Consider the following 9,790-nt stretch of genomic DNA (forward strand, 5'->3'; position numbering starts at 1 on the left):
ATTTCAGGCTCTAAAATTTTTTGGTTATCTCGTGCCCATCCAATTAAAAAGAAAAGGAAAAAAAAAGAGAGAAAAAGGAAAAAAGAAAAAAGAAAAAAAACCTAGCTATTAGTACTACTCAGTATTCACGCACTCTCTCTCCCACTGAACCGCCATTCTTCTCGCCTCCACCACCAATTATTAAATCACCTCAACCAATTTGAATAACCCTCCCCCATCAGATCGGAGAACCGTTTCAGTAGAAGATACACTCTCCATCACTCTATTCTCTCTCTTAGGGTTTTAAATTTGATTTTTGGGGTTCCAGCTCGATTAGCAAATGAAATTCATTCTAGGGGGTTTACTTAATTCTGGCTGCATATTTTGTTTTTCTCTACTATTTTTTTCAGTCATGGGTTTCTCACAAATTTCTTATAGAAATTGTTGCTGCAAGGTTTCTTCTCTGGTCTCTCAAACAGAAGACTTTCTAGAAACCAACCTGCTACAGGTGCGTGTTCTTCTTCCATTTCTTTATTCTTTCTTTCTGCAAATTAATTGTATAAGAACAAATATGCCCAAGTTGTTATTTTCTGTTTTAGTTGATGAAGAAGTGGAAATGTTACTCAAATGACTCAAACTGAGACAGTGGACAAACATTTTGAGCTTTTTGGCTATTTGACGAGTTATATTAGAATCCCTTTTCTCCTTTGTCCTTAAATTTTATATACTATGGTTTTTACCATTCTGAAATATGGTTTTTCATCTACTTTGTTTGCTTATTTTCTTTGTTAAGTGTTTTGTTTTTGTTCCTTTTTGCATTCTTTAAACAGAATCCAATTCTTAGATAAATGAGTATTATGAAATTAATGTTGAATTGGAATTGTACATTTCAGGGAGCTATCCAAGCCTCTCGGGTAAAATGGAGGGCAAGCTAGCACCCTCCTAGAGGCCGGAAATTCATATGATTCTTTTTCATGGATCGTTTCTGAAGAACAATTCCTCCAAAATGCAGAAATTGTTTCTAAGAGGCTACTAACTCATGGATATGAGGTCGAAAATATATTCCAACTTTTGACAAGTCAAGAGTTACCGTCTATGTTAAACACATTATGAGCAAGTATCCACAGAGAGATATTTTATTACTATTATGTTACTTCCTTGACTTAATTTTTTTTTCTCGGCAAATATGTTGTGGTGGATTTTCTCCGTATAGGAGGAAAGTTAAAGGTGCTTATACAGATTCACTCAGATTTGATGTGATCGATTAGTGGGAAAGATGATCCTTGACCCCAAAAGATGGCCTTCGCCTATAGATGGGAAAGGGTTCAATGAAGTAGCCGAGGAAAGTACATGGCATAGGTTTAAAGTTTGGGATTCATGTCATGAGAGGAGTAAGTACACAAGCAAATCAATGCAAACTCTCCCATCTTAGACATTACCACGGTAAACCCTTCAATGTACATTGCACTTTTCCTTTTTTTCTTTTTATTTAAATAAGCTACCATTACCAAAAGTTTGGCACATAACAATCATCATAATCATACAAATGATTTGAAAGGGTACCCTTATGAAATATAATTGAAATTAGATTGCAGCATGTGTGAGCCTCATTGAAAGCCGATAAACATTGAGATATACCTACTCCCTCACATACAAATCTAGAGAAATAAGTATGGCCATTTGTTGTTGGAAATCTCAACCGACACTAGTGGTTTCTCGGGTTGGTTATATGGAGTCCGGAAGACAATGGCGTGCAAAAAGATATAGGCCCGACAGATCGAAAATGTGCATGGATGCCACATGGTTTCATGGCGTGGATACTAAGTTGGGAGCTGGAAAAGCCTTCTTGAGGTCACTCTGTCATCAGAATGCTGAGTGGGGTGTGGATTTCGGTAATATATTTCTTTGCAGTTGAAACATATTTTTGTCTGCTAAAGCGTGCGTCATCTGACATGGTACTTTAATCTAAATGGAAGAGCATTCTTCAGACACCGATATACAGATGAAACCACATTCAGATTTTCGTACCACTTTTGTATGCTATTTTGTGCTCTTATTATCCTAACACTGCTACTATCCACGACCAATCAAGAGGAATTGTACTATTTGGAATTTGTAATATCATATGATCCAAGTTTTCAACATGAATTGGGTATTATTCTCTGAAAATTTTGTTTAATGTTTTCCCCATTTTTGACACAGTGAAGCATTATTGTATCTTTGGCGATGATTTGAACATCAATGAAGTAGCCATAGTTTCAAGGTACAATGTGACAAATTTTCTTCTTCTACCAAACCGGTAATTTTCAGCTAGAACATTTTAGAGGGGGTTGGATGATTTTGTGGAGGATTTGCATAAGGAAGAGATGGCATAAAGAGCTCTAATTTATGCAGTCTTGAAGGAGCTTGATCGTCCTATCTTGTATTCTCTCTCTCCACGGAACCAAGGCAACACCAGCCATGGCCAAGGATGTGAGTTATCTTGTTAACATGTATAGGATTACTAGAGATGATTGGGATTCATGGGGTGATGTGGCAGCTCATTTTAATGTATCCGGTATATTGGTGTTCTACTCTATTAAGCTTCGAACTACTAACTCCCATTATTAATGTCGATGAGGATTGCATGCTCACTATATTTCTTTATGGTTGCTCGAGAGTTATGAAATAACGATATATTGACTTGTGGGCGGGGACTTTTCTCTGCTGCTAATATGATAGGAACTGAGGGATTAAAAGGAAACTCATGGCCCGACTTGGACATGCTTCCGTTGGGGTGGCTTCTTGATCCGGTAAAGAACATTGCTAGATATGACACAATCAGTATTGCCACAATATTGCTATCACCTGTTTCCGCGAAACATTGTCCCCTTCAACGTAACATTCATAACCTTGTGAAAAGTTAAGGTAATTTTGAAGAACTTGCCGCGATCTATCACTTCGCGTTTTTCACAAGATCACACACAATAACTTCGCCTTATCTAACTCCTTCACTATGAAAGATTTTATTTGCTTCGTGCAATTCGGGGATGTGTTTGCATGCAAACGTAGTTTACTAAACCATTATAGGTTTTGAGGGATTAATATCTGGTCAAACTATTGACACCATAGTAGCAGAGACCATATTTGACCAAGTGATACTATATACTCTTTGAACAAAAGAAGACTCTTCTTCAATGAAATATATGTTTGTCACGCTTAAATCTCTTACGTGTTAATTACTGTATTCATGGGGTGATGTGGACTTCTTTTGTTCAAAGAGTATATAGAATGAGAAAATATTAGATATTAATGTGATTTAACTTCTTTCACAGTTCTCATTATAATGTCCAGCTGCCGCCGCTGCTGCTAGACATTAGAATGAAAACTGTGAAATATTAGACATTCTTATTTGAAGTGGAAATGTGATTTTGGCTTATATATTTGTGGTCTTTAGAGTCTATGCTTTCTTTAGTGCCTTGCTAAGGAGGTATATAACTTCGTACTGCAGACTCCTCTAGCCTTGTACCTTTGTGCTTTCATATTAATGAAATTCTTGTTTTGTATATAGTTCAATTCTTAGATTTATCTCAATGAATACTAGCTAGTAGAGGTCTAATGGATAAATTATTTGGATACAATTTAAACTTAACATAATTGTTAATAGTTCACGGATTTTAATTTTGTCGGAGGAAACTATTATATTTTTGTTTCCATTTTTTTTTGTGGTCTAATAGATAATATCTTTGTATACAGATACTCTTACGTCAAAATGGATTGGTTTGGTATTAGTTTTTGTGAAGAAATGGCGGTTTGGAATTGCAAGAGGCACTAGAGGAATCTAAATGCTATTTATTATCATTTTTTGTGAAGATGGTTCATTCACAAGCTATTTGAGGGATGTTTAGAAATGTTTTTGTTTAAGTTAATACTTTTCTTAAGATGAGTTCAAAAATAAAAGTTATGAAAAGGGATGATGCAACTCTATTTTGTTGCTAATGGAGTGAATTAACTCACTTTTATTTATTGAAAATTTGTTGTTTAAGATAATTGATGCTCACGTTATATCGTTTATTTGTTGAATAGAGGGGGGGGGAGACAATTGTACAAATGGTGCACAATGTCGGCAACAATATTAGTGATCAAAATAGTGTGGGAACATGATCACAACTAACCGATAGCTACAATCAAAACGTCACTTATAACACTAATTTTTTTTAATTTGTTTTACCTTTTTTTCGACGATAGAAACGTCACTAAAAATACACAAAATTCAAATATTTTAGATCTTTAACGATGATAACAACGTCGTTTATATAACTAAAGTTTTAAATTACTGATATCTCTAGTGACAATAAAAATGTCGCTAATAAGATTTTTGATTTTTAATTTTTTGGGACTTATAGCGATGATTAAAACGTTGCTAATAATGCTAAAATTTTCAAAATTTTCAGACTTTTATTGACGTTAAAAGCGTTGCTAGTAATGCTTTATTACCGGCGATTTTAAAAATGTCGCCAACATTTCATCTTTTGCGACGTTACTATATTGAGAATACCAAAATGAGTTAGCGACGAAATTAGAGAAATAGCGATAGTAATAAACGTCGGTAAATATCTGCTATTTTGCGACGTTAAAATAGCGTGGCTACATATCATTAACGACTATAGCATTAGCAATGTTGACTCGACACTCCAAAAAGCGTCGCCAAGTTGTATTAGCGACGTTTCTGCGATTTTCAGCGACAATTTTTTTTGTCGCCAAAGACCTTGTTTCTTGTAGTGACTTTGACTTTTCGGCAGTTTTGCTCCTAAGCTGGAATCTTCCCAAGCAGCATCAATAACAATCTTTTTTGCGCTAAAATGCACGTATTAGGAATATACGTCCTAAATGGCATGTATCCTGCAAACGGTAACAAAAGCTATAAGTTGTCTATTTAATAAGCATAAAAAGGGCATAATTGAAGTATTGTAAAGGTAACAAAATGCACATTTGGGGTCTAATCAACTACCCCCAAACAGCATTTTGCTTGTCCTCAAGCAAAGATAAGAGAAAAAAAACTAAGATCACAAATGTGTGATTTATTATACTTGTCTCATTTCGTGAAGTGCGATACCATTGACCATATGCAACTAGGCTTTCAACCACTAGGAATTCCCTAGTGAACTTTAGTACAAAGGGTCTCGTTTCCTTATTTAATCTTAGAGGTTTATACATCTCATTAGCGGGGGAATAAAGAAAAGATCCTTTGAACTCATAATAATATATATACAATAGTTTAATCTTCTAAAGATAAACGTGCAAAGCATGAGCGGTGAAATGCAAAAGCATAGTCATTTTTTAAGCTTTTGGAGAGCGTCCTTAAGCTGAGTTCTCACAGGGGTGTGTTGCAATAACAACTCTCTTATAGATTCACTCAAGTTTTGTTTTCTCAAGTGCAGAGGGCACTTATATTCCTCATATACGCGAATGACGTCCAAGGAAACCGGGGTCGATTGATCACAATATCCACTTACTATCACACCATTCTATTCCTAGTTGAACTAAAGGTCTTTTATTAGGAATTATGGGGATAAGGTAGTGGTTTAGAAATAAAGGGAAGGGAAAACAAACTCTGATAAGTTGAGAAATTGGGTCTTCGGATATTTGTACGAGAGAAAAACCTCGTTTTGTTCTTTTTTGCTCCAAATTTGTGATTCAATTCATTCTTTATCCCTTTGGCTTTGTGACTCCATTTTGATTTTTGGGAGTTCTAATTTTGTTTTTGTTTCTTTTGAATTCAACTCCTTTTGATTGATTTTGAACTTTTGGGGGATTTCGATTTTTGAATCTTTTCTTTCTTTTTCTTTCTTTTGAAGCTTCTAACTATTCTATTTTTGTACAAGGCCTTCTCTTCTCTTTTCACAGTTCATCCAATTCTCAACTCGTCAACTGGGTACGCTTTTTATTGTGTGTGTAGTAACGGTTTAGGGATTGATGGCGAAGAAATAAAAAGGCTTTCAGAAATTGGTAAAGGCTCAAGGGGGGGTAACTAGAGAAAAAATTATCTTTTTAGGTTTTTAACGTTTATTTGGCTATATCAATCCAAAAAAGGCCTAAATGATCTCCTAGGATATGGCGTGGTGATCAAGCAAGTGGACATGTTATCTCTCTATCCGGACATTCTTGTGTCATCACTCAATAATCATTCAGATGAGGCTTCTGGCTAGATTCTCATAGGATATGTAACTTAACTGTTCTAACCTTGGTCTCAGAAACTCACTGCTATATACGATCAAATGTTGATGCATGCCATTCATGAAAAGGTGCAGAAACTGTTGTATGTATATTAATCTAAGTTCGAAGAACAAATCTTTACTCTATTGCTATAATGAGACTTCTAAACCATTTCTTCATCATAGAAAAAGGGAAAACAATACTTTTAGTACTAAAATGTAAAAATATTTTTGGTCTTTTTTGAAATATTTTATGAAAGAAAGAAATATATTAAATCTATCTAATATAAGAATGCTATATAATAAATGCCTAGTTTTTGCAAAATATTACTATACCAATATGTTTTGTCCTCAAAGTATGAAGAAAAGGAAATAGATTACCATAGGAACATGAGCAAAAACGGCAGTAACCTATACTATGTTCTTCGTTATGAAAATATACCACCCCCACACAAGTTTGGAGCGTCGGTTGATAGATATAGAACGAGAAATACATGGTTTATCTAAAAGGTAAAAAAACATAATTATTCTAACATGAAACTTTTGGCTTTTTTGAATTTTATTTGTAAAAACATGCATGGTGTAGAAAATACGAAAATTTGGGCATGATGTATTTGTATTTCTTTCTACTCATATACCACAAATCCTTATACATTCCACAAAACACAGGCATACATACAAATAATACTATGAAAAACTAGAAGTGCAGAAAGTAAAGACATGTACTACAACCAAAACAAATATATCTATCTATGCGGACACTAGGGAGCTGTCTAGTCAGATTCTGCGTGGGCAACGTCGAGACGAACTCGAGCTACTCCTATCTCTTCCCTCTCATCTAGCTCTCTCGGGCGTAGAAGCCTGAGAAACTAACTCGTCTCGCAGCTCTTGAAGCATCTAGATAGTGCTGGCCTGAAAGTCGCTACTGCTCTCTGAATTGTACTCAAACCGCTGATGTAGTTGACCGACCCCTCATGCATGAATCGTGTGATTTGCACTTTTGCACGCTTTAATAATTTATTCTTAATACACACTCGAAAGTACATTTGTTCAAGTACCCTCACTCACGTGCACGTTGAAATATAATTGAGTGAGGGTTTCGCTCCAAAACCTAAGGGCTAGAACTCTAATTAACAACCAAGTGGAGGTTTTTCTAAGAGGAGATTTAGTGAGTAGGATTTTACAAATATTTTAAAACTATTTTTCAAAATGACTGAAATTGCAAGTTACTAAAATGTGAACCTAATCAATAAATCTAATTGTTGTAAAATGGAAATAGCAAAAAGACAATAACTTCTAATTTATATATAAAGACAATATTGGAACATATAATAAGACATAAAACAAATTTTGTTCACAACTAAATATTAACCAAATTACAAAACTTAAACCTTACATGGAAAACTTTAAACTCCGACTAAAACTACACTATGGAGCCAAAGTTATGTCTTGCTACTAAAGACATCTTTTTATAGGAAAATGAGAGTGCTCATTCTCCTTTCTTTCACATGAAATTCAACACTCAACTGCATCATTTAATGTTCCAATTGATTTTCTTTTCCTTCCCAACTAAATAACCATGACTTTGTGACACTCTCTCTTTTTGCGTATGTAGATGGTATATGGTCGTTGAACAAAAGAGAAGCGTATCAAAACCTAACTATCCCTCAATAAATAAAGGATGAGTAGGGTATCGTTCCACTTTTAAGTGTATGTTATGTGAAGAACGAGACCTTTGGAAAGGGGTTTGAGGGATTAAAACTAATATTGTAGAGATTGTAGATTCTAATGCTAAACTAAGCTAAACTAACTAAACTATTGAGAATTTATAAGAGAGGGAATTCAAGAGATTAGAATCCACCAATACTTTTAATCTATGATCTTACTGCTTCATGGTTGTTCTTACAAGTAGACTACAATTAGGCAATCGAAATGAGTGCGATGCCCTTTTTGATGAAACATCGTTAAGAATTAACTCTACTTAAGGTTGTTCCTATGTTTATGCTATTAATATCTTCTTTCCTTTTATGTAAGCTCGGGCAGCCATTCAATGTATTACCAAGAGCAACATCAAGGAGTACTTTCTAATAGGGCAGCCATTCAATGAATCACCACTTAAGGCAAACACAAAGAATACTTCCCCTAGGCACCACTCCCTGAGCTACCCTTCTAAGGCAACACAAAGAATACTTCCCTAACTCTAAAGAATTACACTACTAGAAGAAAAAGTAAAGAACACTAGCATGATATTAATATTGCAAAACATAAACCCTATTCTATACTTCCATCCCCTGGTGGGCAATGGAACTAATAACTACAAACATAAAGAACTAACCTGATTGAAGAACACCATGAACCCGTAAGAATCATTTAAACTTTAAGCATCGCTTCATCTTCCCTTGAAGGAGAAGATTAGCCTTCCATATAGAAGGAAGAACACGAAGAACGAGAAGAAGAAGAGTTGAAGAACATAAGACTAGAAAGACTAATTTATTAAGACTTCGGCTAGTTAAAACCCGATCTTTTATTATTAATCTCTCTCTGCCTCCAAGTTAAGGAGACAAGAATATAAAGTGAATTGGCAAATTACATGAGGCACTTAGGTCCTCTATTTATAGGGGTTACAATGAGCTCTAGAAGCATTCCAAACCGTCATTTGTTTCCTAATACAAATAGGTTTCTTTCGAGTCCAACTTCATGTCCAAAACCGAAAGGAATTGGCTACATTGTCGATTCATGCGTCTAGACGCATTATCCATGCGTCTCAGACTCAATCAATGCGTCCCAGACTCAATCAATGCGTCTGGACGCTCGATCCATGCGTCCCAGACGCATAAGCCGATTTTCTCTCTTCTGCTCTATCCTTCTATCCTCTTTTGCGGGCTTTGGTCCAAGCAACGAATCCTTTGGCCTTGGGCTTCCAAATAGACTTTAATATAGGTCCAAGTCGCACCTTTAACAGCTCCAATTCCTTGGCCTTCTCCATGATTGTCCACGGGCCTCCCATGTGATCCTTAATGCTCGAATTGCTTCGCTTTTACCCCATTTTTCTCTAATATTCTACAAAAACTCTTTTTTCACGTAGAGTCTTAAAACACAACTTATAAACACTATTAGTCCACTAAGATGGCTAAACAAGAGGCATAATCGAGGGTTAAATAGCACTTTTTGAGCACTTATCACAACTCCCAACTAGCCTTTTGCTAGTCTCTTAGCAAATAAGATAAAAAATAGATAAGTGATCAAAATCACATCCTAATAACAAAAATAAAATCCTAACTCATTTTCAAGAGGCATCGCGATTGCATTTACCATATGCAACAAGGCTTTAAACCTTTAAGTTCCCCAAAAAGGACGAAGTTATAGTCTCGCGTGAGGGTTTTCAGGTGATATACCCACAAAATCAATCAATAGCATGTTCAAGAATGATAGTATTTTTCGAGAGAGAAATTCCTTACCCACTTTGTGCTTACTCCAATAGACAATCTCCATTGCTAATTACATTGCTGCAAAGACTCATAGATTATGATGAGAGATAGTAAAATTGACAAAAATTCTCAATCAAGGCTTATGTGTGTACTTAGTCAATTTTCTATACTCTCCTATCCAAGAAACGG

At 35.3% G+C, this 9,790-nt stretch overlaps 1 pseudogene; it reads left to right on the top strand.

Annotated features, from left to right (window-relative positions):
- Positions 1 to 897: 897 nt before the first annotated feature.
- LOC147523849 (alpha-galactosidase mel1-like) lies at positions 898 to 2,885 on the top strand (annotated as a pseudogene).
- The last annotated feature ends 6,905 nt before the right edge of the window (positions 2,886 to 9,790 follow it).

This window comes from Coptis chinensis, chromosome 1 (genome assembly GCF_015680905.1).
Source record: "Coptis chinensis isolate HL-2020 chromosome 1, ASM1568090v1, whole genome shotgun sequence".
Lineage (NCBI taxonomy): Eukaryota > Viridiplantae > Streptophyta > Magnoliopsida > Ranunculales > Ranunculaceae > Coptis > Coptis chinensis.